Source organism: Enhydra lutris, unplaced genomic scaffold (genome assembly GCF_002288905.1).
Source record: "Enhydra lutris kenyoni isolate GAN:26980312 unplaced genomic scaffold, ASM228890v2 scaffoldscaffold12, whole genome shotgun sequence".
Classification (NCBI taxonomy): Eukaryota; Metazoa; Chordata; class Mammalia; order Carnivora; family Mustelidae; genus Enhydra; species Enhydra lutris.
Window position 1 is genome coordinate 24,867,120 of NW_019154096.1, and position 16,495 is coordinate 24,883,614.

Consider the following 16,495-nt stretch of genomic DNA (forward strand, 5'->3'; position numbering starts at 1 on the left):
GTTGCCAGGAGACACAGTGGGAAGGTGGGCTTTGGCCTGACCTTGAAGGAAGGCAGGATAGGAGAGAGGGCCTGCAGTGGGGATGGGGCAGCCTAGTATCTGGGAATTGGAGACACAGGCTGTGTGTCCCTGAGCAAGCTGCCTTCCTTCTCTGGGCTCCACTTGCCTCTTAGGTACATCTCCGAGGCTAGAATGGGAGGGCTCAGAGTCCCTTCCAGCTTCAACATTGGCACTTTGTGACATGGAGCAGGCCTTGCTGAAGGAGTTTGAAGCCAGACCTCTCTAAACCTGTAGTTAACGCCTCCCTCCCTAGCTGGTCCTAGGATCTGTTTTGTGCCGGATGGGGCTGCTTTGGAGGTATAGGGAGGAAAGACTCTAGCCCTGAGCTTGACCCTCATGGCCAAGCAAAACTTCCAATTGTGAGAAGGTCTTGAACAAAGACCCCTTTGTGTGGACAGACTGCAGCCATTTGGATCTTAGCTGCTCTGGTGAGAGGCACCATGTGTAAACTGGTGGCCTGACCCTCATTTCCAACTGGGCCCTGTAGTGGGGGCCAGTGGGCATCACTGCCTTTCCGTCTCCCGCCATCCCATAGAGTGCCATGGGATGGAAACTGGGAGCGTTCCCTGCACTGTGGTTAATTCCTGCTAAAACTGAGGAATGAGTGCTTCCCCTCACTTCCCACCTGCTCTTCTGGAGGGTTTGGTGTGGCACAGTAGTGCAGAGGGGTCAGGAAGGACCTAGGAATGAGGAAGCCAGGACCTCTACCCTGGATGAGTTTGCAGGGTAACGGGGACCCAGACATAAAAGCAGACAAATGACAGTCTTGTGTGATGCAGCAGCGGAAGGACTGATTTTTGGTTAGGGAATCTAGGAAGGCTCCCTGAAAGAGGTGGCGTTGGCTCAAGACTGATTGAACATTGTAAAGATGAGAGACAGTGCTGGGCCTGTGGCCAGCAGAGAGAATGACTGACCCAGGGCAAGCTTGAGAATGTTTGGCAGAAGGGAAGAAGGGATATGGGGAGGCCACGTTCTATCTGCAGAGAGTTTCCTCTGGGGCCCGGGGCAGCTGTCAGATCCTCGGGTCCCTGCCCGGGAATGTACCCAGGCAGCAGCTGCAACCTGATGGTCCACCGTCCAGGGCCTTTTTTGGGGAACCCAGCCAGTCAGTGCAATGGTTCTCCTGACATTCCTGTGACCCCTAGCCTCTGAGGGCCTCTGGGCTGGGAGGGCCTGTGTCACCTTAGGACCCCTCCAGCTGGAGGCCAAGTGCAGAACAGACCCCCTATTAGCGATTATGGCTCTGAATTCCTGGGAGGAACATGGAGGCCTGGGTTCAGAACCAGTTCTTGGTGGGTCCAGAAGGGATTGTGGGGTATAGGAATAGGGTCAGCAGAGTGGGGGACCCTACATATCATCTAGTACTCAGACCAAAAGCCCCCCCCCACCACCACCATGTCATCTCTGCCTCTCTGGTCCTGGGCCTCGCTGCCCCTGAGTTGGGGCCACAGGGACTTGGTTGTGCTGTTCATACCCCCTTTGCCTCCAGGACTCTGTGAGTCACCGGCCTGGTGTGGAAGCAAGGCACGTGTAAGCTTTGTCACCATCTGGTTCCATTTACCACCCTCTGCAGCTCATGCATATTCAATGGATTACAGAGCAGACCCCTGGCAGGCGGTGGGAGGAGGAGTGCAGGGAGGGTGAGTCCCAGCCCTGCTTCTTCCCCAGGCCTGCTGTACAAAACCCAGCAGCTTCAGAGCCTCAGTCCTTCGTCTGTAGAATGGGATTACAGTGGGGGAGGGGGTGGGTGGGGATGGATGGTGACAAGGTCCGGGGTTTTGGGGTTTCATTAGGCGGTAATGATGAAATGTTCCAAAACAGACCACGGTGGTGATCGCATGACTCGGTGCGTACACTAAATACCATTAAATTCTACACTTTAAATGGGGGAACTGTTTGGTAGATGAATTACAGTTCAATAAAGCAGTTAGAAAATGTGGCTGGCCAGCAGTAAGGCCTGAGAGAGGCGGTGTCCATAATTATGGGGAGACAGTCTAGGGTGGCGGAAAGTGTGGGGTCTCTTTGCTCAGGCCCAGACTAGCTGTGTGACCTTGGGTGAGTTTCTAAATTCCTCTGTGCTTAGACTCCTCATCTTTAAGGAGTGGGGGTGGGGGTGGGGTGGGGCGGGGAGCAACCACCTGTAGGATTGTTCAGAGGATTAAATAAGATAATGTAAAAAAAAAAGTGCCTTCTCTGGTATAGGCTGGGGTCTTAAAAGGGGAGCTTATTTCAGTGATTCTTGGTAGTCATTCTTCTTACTTCTCTATAGTAATTGCTACCGTCATTACAGTTATTAGGAATAGCGGAAAACACTGTAAATATGGTTAGAGTCCGTTGTATTGCAACAATATATAGATTAGCGGGGTTCTCTGGGAGTGGGTCTGAGGCTATCTCTAGTCCCCCGGGGCGGGCCAAGCCCTGCCTTCCCTCTGCTTTGGCAGTCTTCTCTGTCCGATCAGCCGACTGGCGCTTGCTCGAGGCGTGGAAGTGCGAGCCTCCCGGCCCATCTGCGATAACCCCACATGCCCTCCAGGAAAGGGATACTGAGAGGCTCAGAGGAGCACTGTGCTGACAGTCCTCGGGCCCCTGGCCAGAACCCAGCCCTTGACTAGGTCCTGCGGGTGCAGGGATGAAACTCAACCTCGGCTCTCCTCCCAGAAGCCCACAGCTGAAAGAGAAGGCAGATGTGTGCCGTGGACACTGTGAAACAAGGGAGACCGTCCTGAACCTGACCTTGTGGGAATGCAAGAAAGCAGAATGCCCTCGGTGGGTGGCCTGGAGGTGAACGTTGCCAAGGAGAGGTGCTCAAGGAGGGCTTCCTAGGGAAGAGGACATTTGGGCCACATTGTAAAGCCACGGTAGGAGTTCTCAAAGCTGAGAGGTAGAAACTGTAGGCATTCTGCAGGGAAGGAAATCTTGTGTCTTCCCAGGATTCAGGAAATGGTGAGCCATCCCAGCTCTCCATGGGAGAGGGAGAGCAGTGAAAATGTGGGCTGGAAAATCTTTGCCTCCCCTTGGAGCTTAGACTTGTCCCTCTGGCCATAGGGAGCCACTGAAGGTTTGTAAGCTAGAGTTACGTTCGTGCTGGGGTAAGATGCTGATGCAACGCTGGAGCTTTGCCTGTGGTTCACTGGTGCTCCTGTCAGCATCTGTTCTTGCCCCGGGGACTGCTCCTTGCTGGCTGGGGAGTGGGTTGACCTAGCAGCTCCTTGTGAAGCCCCCTTCTCTGCCCTGCCATCCACCCCTGCCCTGGGGATGAGGAATGTGAGGCCTAGAGTTCCAGAGGGACCCTCGTCCTGCCACCCAGCTGGCCTGTCTCTGTACATCATGGTCTGTGGGCCACCTGCCCTCACCCTAATGTGCTGACAACCCTGGGGGAGATGGCCTCATCTCCTTGCTCCCAGCCTGGAGAGTGGCTTCTGCCCTGCAGACCCCCACCCCCACCCCAGCTGAGCTGATGTGTTCACACCTTGCTCTGCAGCCCCCCACCTTTGCTCATGCCGTTCCTACCTCCCACAGTGCCTTTCCCTTGCCTCCACCTGATACCTCCGTCTCAGTCACCCGGTTTTTAGGAACCGGAGACTGGCTTACACCTTCACTTATCTCAGCACGGAACATAGGCTGGGCTCACGCAACCCAGGAGGCCGTGGAGCAGGGGGGCACAGGAGAAAGAGAGAGGGCCAGGTATAGTAGGGGAGGTGGGACTGGGCCCTGTTTAAAGGGAGCGCGGTCTGGCTTTTCGAGACCTTTGAGTATTTGAAGGAGAAATGAGCAATAACGGTTTTTAAGCAAGGTGTTCTATTTGGTAAGACGGTGTGTGGGCCCAGCACAGCAGGGCAATTAGCTAGAGGCCTCGGATCGCCAGCGGGGCAGCTCGTGAGGTGACAGGAGCATGGCCCCTGCAACCGGATCACCTGGGTTGACATCCCAGCTCCGGCTTTTACGTGCTGTGTGGCCTTAGACAATTCCTGAGCCTCTCTGTGCCTCGGTGGGCTCGTCCGTGAAGTGGGGATTATGATAAAAGTCACTTAGCCGAGTTGTCCTGCATGCAAGGGGGTTATGAGCTTGGTACCCGTTCGCTGTTGCTGTGGAAGGGTGTGAGCTTACGAGGTGAGGCTGCTGGGTTGGAGGGGCTGGGTGGTGGGAAAGAAGAGAAGTCAAGAGCATCTCATTAGTCTGCTTGACAGACTCACTTGCCCTGGCCCAGAGGTCTCTGGGCTTTCAGCTGGGCAGCCAGAGCCCATCCCCTTCCTGACCCCACCAGGCCTGTTAGTTTTTCTCAGGCCGCACCCCGCTCCTGGCCCGGTTTGCCTTCTCACCGGAACAGTCCCACTGGGTTTGCAAAGGGTGGGGTCTGAGCTTAGTTACTGGTGTGTCCTTAGGACGCTGGCGCCCAGCCTGCCTCGAGGTGGGTTCTTGGTGGCCGCCGGCTGAGCTGACCCCAGGAGAGAAGGTGGTGGATTCGCTCCAAGGGGGCATAAAGCTTATGTTTGCATCTCCTCAGCCCATGAGATGAGGAGGGACAGCGTGTCTGTCACTCTCTCTGTGGCTGACTGTCCATCTGTCCCAGGCGGGCGGTGACAGATGTGGTACATGCCCCATCATTTGTCCTCCTGCACCCCTGGCCGACATACCGGTCTCCTGGGGCACCCTGTCCCCCAAGCCCGTGTCCCCAGCGTGTGGGCCTCACAGCCACGCCCAGGGTGGGGGCCTGAGTGGGTGTGTGAGCTGAGACCTGTCTGACCCCTGCTCTCCGCGGCCCCCTCCTCTTTTGTCTCCAGAGCTCATGCCCCTCCCAGGGGTACCACCTGCTTTACTGTGCCTGCTCTTCTGGGGAGAACCCTGGGTCTGCTCCTCAGAACTGAGGTCTGCAGAATAAAAGCAGGACACGGTCTCTTGGGTGGGAGAGGGCTCTCCTCATGACGCCCCTCACCAGGCCGACCGTTGATCGCCAGCTGGGAAGTGGCCCTGCCTGGACCTCAGCCGCATCCCGGGAGGCAGGCAGCCCAGGTGTTGCTGGGGAAACCGAGGGGCTGGACCAGTTGCCCATGACTGTGTGACAAGCTGGCCTAGAATGGACGTACTCACAGTGACCGCACGTTCTTTCTCACCGCTCCAGGTGGCCGGGCTCTTCGCTGCTGCTTACTCCGGGCTGCCCTGTGGCTGCTCGCAGCTGGAGGGTGGGCTGGCCTGGAAGGCCCGAGCGGACCTCATTCCCACATCCAGCGTCAGCACTGGCCGGGCAGCGCTGCTCCCTCTACCCGGTGGGCACGACAGGCCTCCTGCACGCTGTGTTAGGGGACACTCCGGGACAACGCGGTCACAAGCTGCAGGGCCTCTCAGGGCCTAGTCTGCCAAGTTGCCTGACGTGGCTTTGGTGTGTTCTGTGGGTCAAAGTGAGCCACCAGGCCAGACTAGATTTTCCGATGGGGGGGAATGGACGCTGCCTCTGGAGGGCAGGGGTAGCAGAGTCTCACTGCAAACAGGCGTGTGAACAGGGCCAGGAGGACGGCAGCCATCTTCGCAGGCGTTCTCCCATACTGTGGGCAAGTCACCTGACCCCTCTGAGCCTCAGTTTCCACATCTGTAAAGTGGGTGTCTACCTTGTAGTTTTATTCATTAGAAATCCAGCATGCCGCCATAGTGTCAGAATCATAAATGGTAGCTTTATCATGATCATCGATCTCCTGGGATAAATATGGAGACTGAGGCAGGATCCACAGCAGGTTTGTTTCTCGACCTCTGGTCACCCGTTCCAGTGCTCTTCCTGCTTCCCAGAAGGCCCTGTCCCATCAGGGCCTCTGTCTGTCCGAGCAGATGTGCAGGGTCTGGGTCCTGTGTAGTTTTCTTGTCTGGAAGGTGGTCTGGTCTTGCAGAATTTCACCTCCCTAGTCTCCCCCATGGCTGGGCTGGGCTGTCTGCCCTGGATTAATAACTTATTTATGATATGGACTAAAAGCCAGACATCACCTCACTGCTGCTTCTCCTGCGCAGAGCCAGTGAGGGCTGGACTGGGGGCTGGTTTTATTTGCCTTCCCCGGCATCCTCAGGCTGGCTGGTGGGAGCGCAGCCTCGGGGCCGCCGAGTGTGGTGGGGGCTGTGCTTGCCTTCCCTCTGCCTCCCATGCTCAGTGGCTTAGAGGCCAGAGAGTGGGCTTTTGGAGGGGACCCAGGGCATTTGTGCCACGGGACGTTTCCAAGCCATCTGCCAGGCCTGGCACTCTGTTTTCAGCAGGTGGGCCTTGCCCTGCCTTTAGAGCCTGCTAAACAACAGCAATGACCCGGACCACAACAGTAACAGTAATCCTTGCAGGCTGCCTCAGCTCTGGCAGCCGAGTTCCCTGTTAGCGCAAATAATCTTTGTGTTATGAAAACCTCCGGTGATGAGTTCAGCTCAGCATCATTTGCCCAGATGACCTTGACTTTGGCCCAAGTGCAGACAGCTGTGGCCAGAGGAGGCTTTCAGGGCCTCTTGGTCCCCTCTTAGTTTTCTAGACGAGGAAGCTGAGGCTCAGGAAGGGGAAAAGACTCACCCAGGGTCACACAGCAACTGTCAGGACCCTTGGCTCCCTGTCCAGTGCTTCCCCACAATCCCACTCTTGGCCTCTCCTGAGTCAGTGGGCAAGGACTGAGTAAATGTTGACAGTGATTCAGGTCGTCAGCCCTGTGTGGGCCAGAGATGCACCAGCCATGGCCACGGCTTCAGAGCCCAAATGCTAAAGCGATGGGTCCCGCTGTTGCCCTCTGGGGTGTGTCCCGGCAGTCCTCCCGCCTGGGTCCCACCGCGAGGTCAGGACGCTGAACTTCTGCATGTCCTTGTTTCCCCGAAAACTGGGAAGCCAACTAAGAAACACAGTGTCAGCTGCCCGGTTAGCAGGATCTGAAGGTCGAACAGAACCTTGTGGTGTTTCTTGGCCCTAAGTCGGCATTGCCACTGTTTTAGCCATTTTCGAAATACAGGAGGGCAGTGGGGCTGCTAGTTCGCACACTTCACTTGTCAGAGAATATCAGACAGCCTGCAGGCTCCTTTTCTTCTGCTTTCCCTAACACGGCTGAGGGGTGGGTAGAACAGGCTCCTTTCAGAAAAATGTTTGATTTGAAGGTGGAAGTGTTTGTGGGGACACAGTTGGTCTGAATGCAAACCCTGTTCCCAGCAGGTTGTCTGAAGCCTTTTATCAGCCTTTGCTTTTAAGCTGACCAAATATTTATAACTTGGATCTGTCCAGAAAATGACCATACCCCCCAACCCCTCCCCCCACTCCCCCTACCCCATCCCACAGTAGAGGTTCATTCTGCTCCAGGAGGCTAGCAGGAGCTCGAACTCTGAATGAGCAACTCTAGCCCAAAGAGGCCTTGTGTTCTGTAGCCTGACAGGCCACTGGCCTGGGTGCGTTGAAAGCTTGGTGCTTTGTCACCTCATAATTCATCGCCCCTAGTGTGGAGACTCTAGGTAAAATATGTTGTTCCCTCAGCCGTGTTGACATTGTATGGGGAGCGGGTCCCTCATGAAGGCCCATATGCCCGAGGGAGTTCGTTAAGGGGGCTTGGCCCGAAGGATGCTTATTGAAGGAGGTTTGGTCCCAAAGTTGGGCCTCTGGTATGTCTCAGTATTTGTCCTCCTGAAGCTCACATTTCGAAGAGCGATAGAGAGGAATATCCCCTTGGTGGGGACAGAGCATGGCCACGAGCCATGTCCCCCTCCGGGGACACGGAGGAAGGAATGATGACGGGGTGACATCTGAGCTGGGCTGGAGGGGCAGTCCTGGCAGAGCTCACAGCAGCCACGAAGGTATGGAGGGCCACGTGTGAGCGTGTGTGGTTCCAGGTGTGGAACAGGGCCTGTGTGGCTGCCATGGGAGGGGAGATTTTTGTTGCCAATAATTCCCAAAGGGAAACAAACGGCTTGACAGGAAAAACAAGTTGTGGGGGAGGTCCAGATGCCACCCCTCTCTGGGGCGACAGTTGTGGCCTCCCTAACCGATCTCCTTGTCTCTATCCCTGCCCCTGTCTTCCATCACCACCAGCAGCCAGAGCAGGCTTGCTCAAGCCCAGCACTCCCGTGACGCTCCTGTGGGGGGACCCAAGTAGGGTGGGGCTGTGGTCCCCTCTCCTCGTCCTCCTGGGACCCCTCCTCCCGTAGTGCTCCCCTGACTGCCCTTGTCTGGAGCCCTCCTTCTCCCCTCATCTCCCTCAGGTGTTTGCTCAAATGTCATCTTCTGCATAACCTCTTTCCTGACTCCATTCCTCATCCCATTTCTCTCCTCTGCTTAAGTACCTCCCCACCCCCGCCCCGGCTCCTTTCATCTGGTATGCCATGGTTTTACTGATTGCCTGTCTCACCGCGTAGAATGTGAGCTTGAGGTGAGGAAGGGGTTTGGGGCTGTGACCCCAGCATCTAGAATGGGGCCTGCTCAGTACGCAGCTCAGGAATGACAGGGAAACCGTACCAGACAGAGGTTTAGGAAAAGGGCAAATGCAGAGACGTACAGGACTCGGGTGCCTGGCGAGTGGCCCACACGGCTGGGGTGTGAGCACTTGCGTTGCTAGTAACTGACAGGGTTTTGCACAGACAAGTTTTGGTGACCTGTCAGAGTTCTGAGAATTCTAGAGAACATGTTCATGGTGCCAGGCATAGGTCAGGAGCAAGGGCAGTAACGTACCCCAGCTAATCGGGCTTCCTCTCCACGGAAGGCAGTGAGGGCATGTGTGGTCAGGGGCAGCTCGTGGCTGGAGCTTGGCCCTGCACGGGAATCCCCATGACGAAGCCAACTCCTACTTCCATCCTGCCATGCCTACCCGCCTTGCGTAGGGAACCTTCCCTGCCACCGCCGCATCCCTCATTTATCACCCGCTGCGGTCCTGCTGTGTATCGGTCTCACTGGTAAACATTTTACATGCATGACCTCATTGTGGGGAGCATGGCTGAAAACCAGGTCAGCGTCCCTCTGATTGTCGGATGGACCAGAGGGGAGGTCTGGCTGGGACAAGTGAGCTGAGGGGGGCTGGCCCTCAGCTCTTGGCAGGGGGGTGGACTGGCTCACCTCTTCTGGGAGCCACCCTGCAGTCATCTGCCTTGCTTCTGAGCTGTGGGGCTCCAACTGCAGGGCCCTCAGTGCAGGGAGGCCCTCCTCGGCTCAGGGCCTGGCAGCCGCACTCCCTCCTGACAGCTCTCCCACTGCTTCCTGTCTCCTCGTCCTGAAGCTGCTGCCACCGCCAGGACTCAGGGCCAAGCAAGGGGCGGCCAGGTAGAGCTCCCAGCCCGAGCTTGGTGTGCTCTGGTGGTGATGGGGGGACACTTCGGAGCCACATGGCTTCTGGGCACAAGGAATGGGAAGTGGGGGTGGCTACCAGCCTGGCAAGAGCTGCCTTGAACTCTGGCTGGGCTCCAGGGTGGGGGTTTGCTGCAGACGGGGACTCTGAGCACCTGCACCTGTGAGGCCCTGTCCTGTCCCTGCGTCAGGACCTCTACTGCTGGGGGTGGGGGCAGTGTCGTAAAAAGTGACACTGTTCCTTTAAGAATATTTACCAAGCTTTTGAAGGCCTAAGCAACTGCTGTCCATGGTGCCAGAGGACAGAATCAATCATCACCTTCGTCATCATCACAGAGGCCCTGCTACTAATTTTCTCACCCTCCTCACTGTGTACTTCCTAGCTTGGGTGGCCGTGACATCATTGGCTTGCCACTGGCCACCCAGCAGATCACATCCCCCCCCCCCCCGCCCCTCGCCCCCCCTCCTCCCAGCTCAGGGCAAACTTAGTGAATTATCCTTCACTCCCAGTGGAGTCACCCCTGGAGGGAAGGAGCTGGTTAGGTTCTTAGACCAGATAGATACCATGTGGACCGTCCTTGGTCAGGCTTAGCCCAGGGACAGGCTCACGACCCGAGGCGTGCAGTAATGCGGCAGCCCACACCCCCTGCCCAGCCCCCCTCTCATTCACAGCCCGTTCTCATTGTCCTCCCCTTCCCTCTCTGTCTTGCCCATTTCCTGCATTACGGCAAATGGATTCTGGTCGGACGACTACAGTTGATAATACTCTGTGAAACTCCCATGATCCCTTAAACATTCCATTGTCTGGAAGCTTCTGGAGTCCAGATCAATGGTTGCCAGCCCTGGCGGCACAGGACAGTCACCTGGGCAGCTCAGAGAACCTCCTGATGCCTGGGCTGTACCCACTGAGATTTGATCTGTTGGCCTGGGGTGTGGTCTCAGCGCTGGAAATTCTGCAAATGCCCCTGGGGATTCAAATGGGCATTTGGCGGGGCCGCCCACTGCTATGTGCTTCTGGAAAAGTCTACTGTGTGTTTGGTGGAAAAGTCGGGGTCAGGTCGGGGGTTTCAGGAGGGCCAGCCGAGAGAAGGACAGAACGGAAGAGGCTGCCCCCCTGCCGTGGGCCACGCCTCAGAAGGACCTTGGCACGTCGTGGCTTCAGCCCATCCTGCCAGTAACCCTTTGGTTCTACATGGGGACTCTGAGACTTGGGGAGGGTCTGATTCCCAGCTGCAGCCTCTACACCACTGGCAGGGAAGTTGGGGGACAGAAATGGAGGGCTTCATGGGGTTGGTTTCCTTTTTTTAAACTGTGTTTTAAATGCTTCTCATATAATGATGCCTCACTCGTTGCAGCGGACCGACATTCCGTGCAGAACCGACATCCCTTTTCAGATGGGCAATTGTAGAAAAGTCAGAAAACACCTCAGAGTTTAAAGAGAAGGATGTTGCCGCAATTTCGCCACCCAGAGACAGGTCTCTCGCAGCTGGGTGTGTTCCACCAACCTGGTGCATCCTTTGTCATCTTCGAAATTACCCTGCACCGGTGCAGCCACTTCTTGGGAAGGAAGTTTCCCCTCAAGGATGCTCAACCCATGGTATCTTTTTCCTCCGGGATTTCTTCCCTTGTGTGGACAGGGATCTGAGTGGGGCAAAGCCAGGTCACAGTGGGACCCAGAGTTCGAGGCTAACCATCCCATGGTTCCAGAATGCAGCTCCTGGAGCCATCTGCTCCCTTCCTGAGCCACGGGGACTCCCAGGCACATGGTGAATGAGGTGGATGATAATCCTGGCAGCCAGTGGGAACACGGGCATAGCCCTCGCCGTGCGCCTGGACCCTACTAGCCGCTCTGTGCACGTTCCTCAGCGCAAGACCCCAGGATCGGTGCTGGTATAATCTGGAGATTATATGGGATGTGGGAGCAACTTGTCCAAGACCACAGGGCGTGAGAGTGGCAGCGCCCAGGGATGCTGGGTGGCTCCCTGCATTGACCCACCACACCTACCACAGCCCTTCTCCCCCGAGAAGGATCCCGGCTGCAGATGGCCTGGGAAGCCTGTCCCCTAGCGCCTCCCAGGGTGTGGGGCCTGCAGAGGTCCTGAGTTCAGCTGAACACCTCCAGCTGGTGGAGGCGGTCGGCTCCCTGGTGTTTCTTCTGAGACTCTGGCCTGTTCTGGGAGTTCTCCGGCTGCACATGTGGGGCAGGCAGAGCCGGGCACACCGGCTGAGGACGAGCCCTTCAGCTCTCGCTCCGGCCTCTGAGGGCTCCTTCCTCCCTCCTGTCCCCAGAGTGGCAGCTCGGGAAGAATCAGCTTTCAGACTCGCCTTGGCCGGGGTCCAGGCCCTGGCAGCAGAGCTCCTGCGGCCTGGAGCTCTGACAGCAGGTTTGAATTACCCAGGATCGCAGCCTCCTCGGGCCTTGGTCCCAGCTGCGCTGACTCACACTTCTGTGGCCCCGCGAGGCTCGTGTGCGAGTGTCCTCGGCGTGCGTGCGTGCGTGTGTGTGCGCCGGCACGCGGCAGGCGCCATCCCTTGAGTGGCCTCGCGGTGCGTGCGTGGCCCTGTGGTATGCCTGTGTGTGGTCTCTCATTTCCGTAAATGCCTGTTTAATAGGTTTATTGAGATACAGGTCCCGTACTGTAAAGTGTAAAGTGTACAGTGCAGTGAATTTTTATGATGTGCGTGGATTTGGGTAATTATTGCCACATTCAGTTTGAGACCGTTTTTACTATCCCAGAAAGAAGCCTTGTGCCCTTTTGCGGTCACCCTTTACCTCCCTCCGCCCCCCAATCCATGACCCCAGCCCTTGGCAACTGCTCATCTTTCTCTGTCTGTATCTGTCTATAGACTTTTCTCCATTCTGGATGTTTCCTATGGATGGAATCGTATACTGTGTGGCCTGTCGTGCCTGGCTTCTTTGACTCAGCAGGACGTGTTCGAGATTCATCTGTGTTTCGGCATGCATCATGTGTTTTTGCTTTTGTTTTTCTGTTCATCCATTCATCTGTTGGAGTGGAATTGTGGGGTCCTGTGGTCACCGTTTCGTATTTTGTGGGGCTGCTAGAGTGCTGTCCAGAGTGGCCGTATCACCAGCTGTGTCCGGTGTGGAGAGGAGCAGAGACTCTGGCAGTAGCCAGCCAGGGCTAGTAAGGGGAGGGAGTTTCCCAGGTGGGGCATCCCTGAGGGCATGCGCATGCCAGCAAGAATGTTCCAAGAGAGCCTGAGCATGGTGATGCCGGAAAGAGGGGTGCTAATTTTAAGGAGAGGGAGAGAGGGAGGGGAGCCGGAGATGAGGATGGGCACAGCTGGAGGAAGTTCATAGGGTGGTGGGTGGCAGGGTAGGGAAGAGCCTGCCTGATGGTGCCTGTTTCTCTTTGAAAATAGGACAAGAGCTGGGGACAGTGGTAGGTGTCTCAGCCATCGGGAGAGCTGGGATGCAGATGTAGCAGGGAAATGCAGCCGCTGATTCCAAGTGAGATCAGTGGGCACTGCGTGTGTTTCTCTCTCGGTATGCAGACCTGGAGAGGGTGGTCAGGTGGGTCGAACCAGGGCAGTGGGAAGGAAGGAAAGGCAGGGAGAGAGAGTTATGGGTGTTCACAGAAGTATTATGCATCTAGACTGAGAAGTCCAAGGTGGGAGGAAGGGACGCGAGGACGTGGCAGGGGCGGGTGGTGATGGTGGAGGTATGGACAGTGATGGAGCAGTGAGGTCACGTCATGCGCTGGAGGTCTTGGTGATGCTTGGTGATAGGTGGAGCCAGAGTGCAGGGGTTGGGTGAGTAGGACGGTGGTGGGAGGGAAGTGGATACCTGCAGTGGGGGCTTTTGAGTTCTGGCTGGTGATGTGGTCTAGGCCGGGGATAGAAGCAGGTTGCTGGGTTGGGGCGGGGAGTGGGGGGACCGGAGGGAAGCCATTTCAGGTTCTCTTACTGCTCCCAGCTATGTGCATCTCCCCCCACCCCCACCGGCTTCCCCTTGCTAGGCTTCCTTTCGTTTCCTACAGTGGAAGAGTTTTAAGATGGGTTTGCTGGAAGCCTGGAACCTGAGGCAGCACAGCCGGCAGTAAAACCTTGGTAATGGAATTTGCAGAACACGTTTGGGCCCAAGAATGTGCTCTCTTTGGGAGGTGGTGGGGTGGTTGGATGGGTTGGAGGCCTGCTCTGCTCCTTTATCCTCTGGGGAGGCCCTGCATGGGCTCACCTTGGAAGAAGAAGCAGGAGGGGACCTGGCTTACCCCTCACCTGGCTTCATTGGGGCTGTCATCTTGAAATAGGTCCTCCTGGGCATTCTGCAAAGGTTAGTGAATCTGAGGGCACAGCAAGGGGGCTCTGGATTACACTTTGCTAGAGAGAGGGTGTATGGCTGTCCTCTCAGAGTTCCGCCACTTACCAGTGCCTGGATCCCAGGCCAAGTCCTTGCTCACTGTCTCTGCACTTGACCTTGCACAGACGCAGCGCTTTCCTGTCTCAGCCCAGTCTTCAGCACCTGCAGGGACACTGACATATGTCTCTTCTAGGGTCTTCATAGGGTCTCTTCTAGGAGAAGTGTTGCCTTATCGTACCCTTGCCTCACAGTTTATGTGCAAATACGTGCAATGTCAGAATAAACACATTTATATATACACATGTATACAGATGTCTAATTCTAAAATAACATGGCTTCAGTTACCTGCTGAAATATGTGGGACCTCGTCCTGATGGTAGACAGCTACCAATGACCAGCTGAACTTGCTCAATTATGACCTGTGGCAGGAGACAAGGATAAGCCAGTGCCTGTGTCCTCCAACGCCACATGACCCCGTCTCTTTCAGGTGCCCCAGACTTGCCCTCTGGACCTGGGGGCTTCCCCTGCAGGGAGGCTGGGCTGAGGCCTCTGGCTGAAGACACAGCAGAAGGCATAACCTTTGCAACTGACATGATGTCATGATGCCATATTGGAGATGTCAGACAGGTCCCCTTTGGCCACTCACCTCCCAAGAAAGGCCTCTCAGTAGCAGCCATAGGAAAGGGGTCCAGAGCCTGGCTGCTGGTGGCCAGGCCTGTGCCTTGGAGAGTTTCTATTTGGAGAAATGGCCTGAGGGCCTGCCTAGTATGTGGCTCAGCAGGCTCTAAGCAGCTGTGTGTTGTTGCTGTCTGTGCTGCATGAAGACCCTTTCTCATGCATGTTTCCATGGAGTTACTATTTCCACGAGAAGAAGGTACCGGTGAAAACAGATAGGGCCGACCTTTATTTTCCAGAAACTTAAGTTCCCCCTTTTCTGGATGTCTTATACAGAAATTTGATTTGATCTGAGTCCTTTAAAATTAGCCACCACTTTTCAGAAATATAAACATCTCATAAATTGAGAGACGGGAGTAATTTGGCAGGGAGGCAGAGAGCCAGAATGTTCCCGTTGCCAGTCTGTCTGCCCCAAGTGGTGCCTGGTTTCCTGGCCAGGGCAGAGCAGGAGATGGTCCGCCAAACCTCTCACGATGCAGATGGGGAAACCGAAGGCCATGGGGGAGGGACCTGCCCAGTCTACCCCCTGATCGTGGCCGAGCCTGCCCACCCATGCCCTCTCTAGGAGGAGAGTCTCAGAGGTTGAGGTCTGTCAAGGCCAGACGCAATGCCCAAAATGGACCAGGAACATTGCTGGCAAGTTCTGTCCTTGACCCCAGGGGTTTGGTGGGATCGATAGTCACAGAGAGGTTTGAAACTTCTTTCCCAGATTGTGTATTACAGGGCTTGGGTCTTTGCCCTCCCCAGTTAACCGGGATAGGGGAAATAGGGGTTCACTAACTCTTCCCTGGGGAGAGGCCTGTGCTGTCACTTACTTACTGGGTGACTGGGCAGGTTTCTTAACCATCCCAATGGAGCCTGCTTCCTGATCTGTGAAATGGGTCTAATATTTGCTTCTGTCTTCTAAGGCTGTTGTAAAGGTGAAATGAGATATGTAAACAAAGTGGCAGATGGTGTTGTTACCATCTGTGATAAGAAGACTGTTTACAAAGGGTGGAGTATAGGGAAGTGTGTTGCAGCTCAGTAAAACCTTACCAGTGTCCCTGCACAGAACAGGTTACATCTTGAAGGAGGGAGCTCTGTGTTGCTGGAGGCATCCAAACAAAAGTGAAGAACTCCCCTGAGTAGGGAGGTGGTTGACGGATAGATTGAAGCTTCAGACTGGGGCACACATGGCGATCTTGAAAGGTCCATGATTGTGGGCAGAAGGGGTGAGCCGGACGGCAGTGCCTTGCAGCCCAGCCTGCTGCCGTGCGGATCATTCCAGAGCCTGCGTCCCTCATGGGAGGCCCTGAGATCTGGTGGCCACGTGGGGCAGGGGATGCCAGAATTTGAGGAGCTGCAGTAGCTGTGGCTGGAAGAGGACTGATGGCGGCCGACGCAAGTGCTCAGGAGGTCTTAGAGGACGTCTCTCAGAACAGGCTACGGTGGGGATATTGGTGGCATTTGGGTGCGTAAAGTCACAGCTGCTTTAAAAAGAGCCTCTTCGATTCAAGTGGAGAAGGTCTGATGGGTTCGGTAAGAATGGTTTCTTCACACGCTGCCTGGTGTTCACAGCTGCATTCCCAGTGTCTGGAGCAGTGCTGGTGTACAGCAGGCACTTAATAGGTAGCTGTTGAATGAGTGAAGGAATTCGACAAATGTATATTCCTTTAGAACTGCCTAATGTTTTTCAGGCACTGTGGTGGGTGGGCTTGTCTGACTACTTTCTAGAGCTGGCGAGGGTGGGAGGATGGGGGAGATGAAGGAGGGTGGGGGGGTGGGGGAGGTGAGGGGTGGTGGGGGGAGGGCAGGAGCTTGTGCAACCCAACCCATGTCTTCACACACATCGCATTACAAGTCTCGTTGGCCCCCATGATTATTGCCTTCACTGGGGGCTAATAACACGCTTGCCGGCCTTGGCCAAGGTTATATTTTTAATGTTGTCATTTCCAAGGCCAATACCTGATTATTTTTACAGGCATATCTTGATGCAGGCAAAAAATTAGATTAAAAACAGGGCACGCATTCCTGTGCCCTACCCTGGCTCTTTCATTGTCGGCGAACATTAGCGGCTGTCCCGGGTGTAGAGGCACACATGCTTTAAATCTGAAATAATAGCCCTTTGTATGGGAGTGGGGGAGCAAGCACCCATGTGAGGCATAATTAACCTTTACCAGTAGGCACCCCCC

General features: G+C 55.7%; 1 protein-coding gene across 1 annotated transcript in view; it reads left to right on the plus strand.

Moving 5' to 3' along the window:
* The window catches only part of LOC111145385 (ADAM metallopeptidase with thrombospondin type 1 motif 14), a 72,832-nt gene that overhangs the window by 4,986 nt on the left and 51,351 nt on the right, over nt 1-16,495 (plus strand). The window lies entirely within an intron of this gene.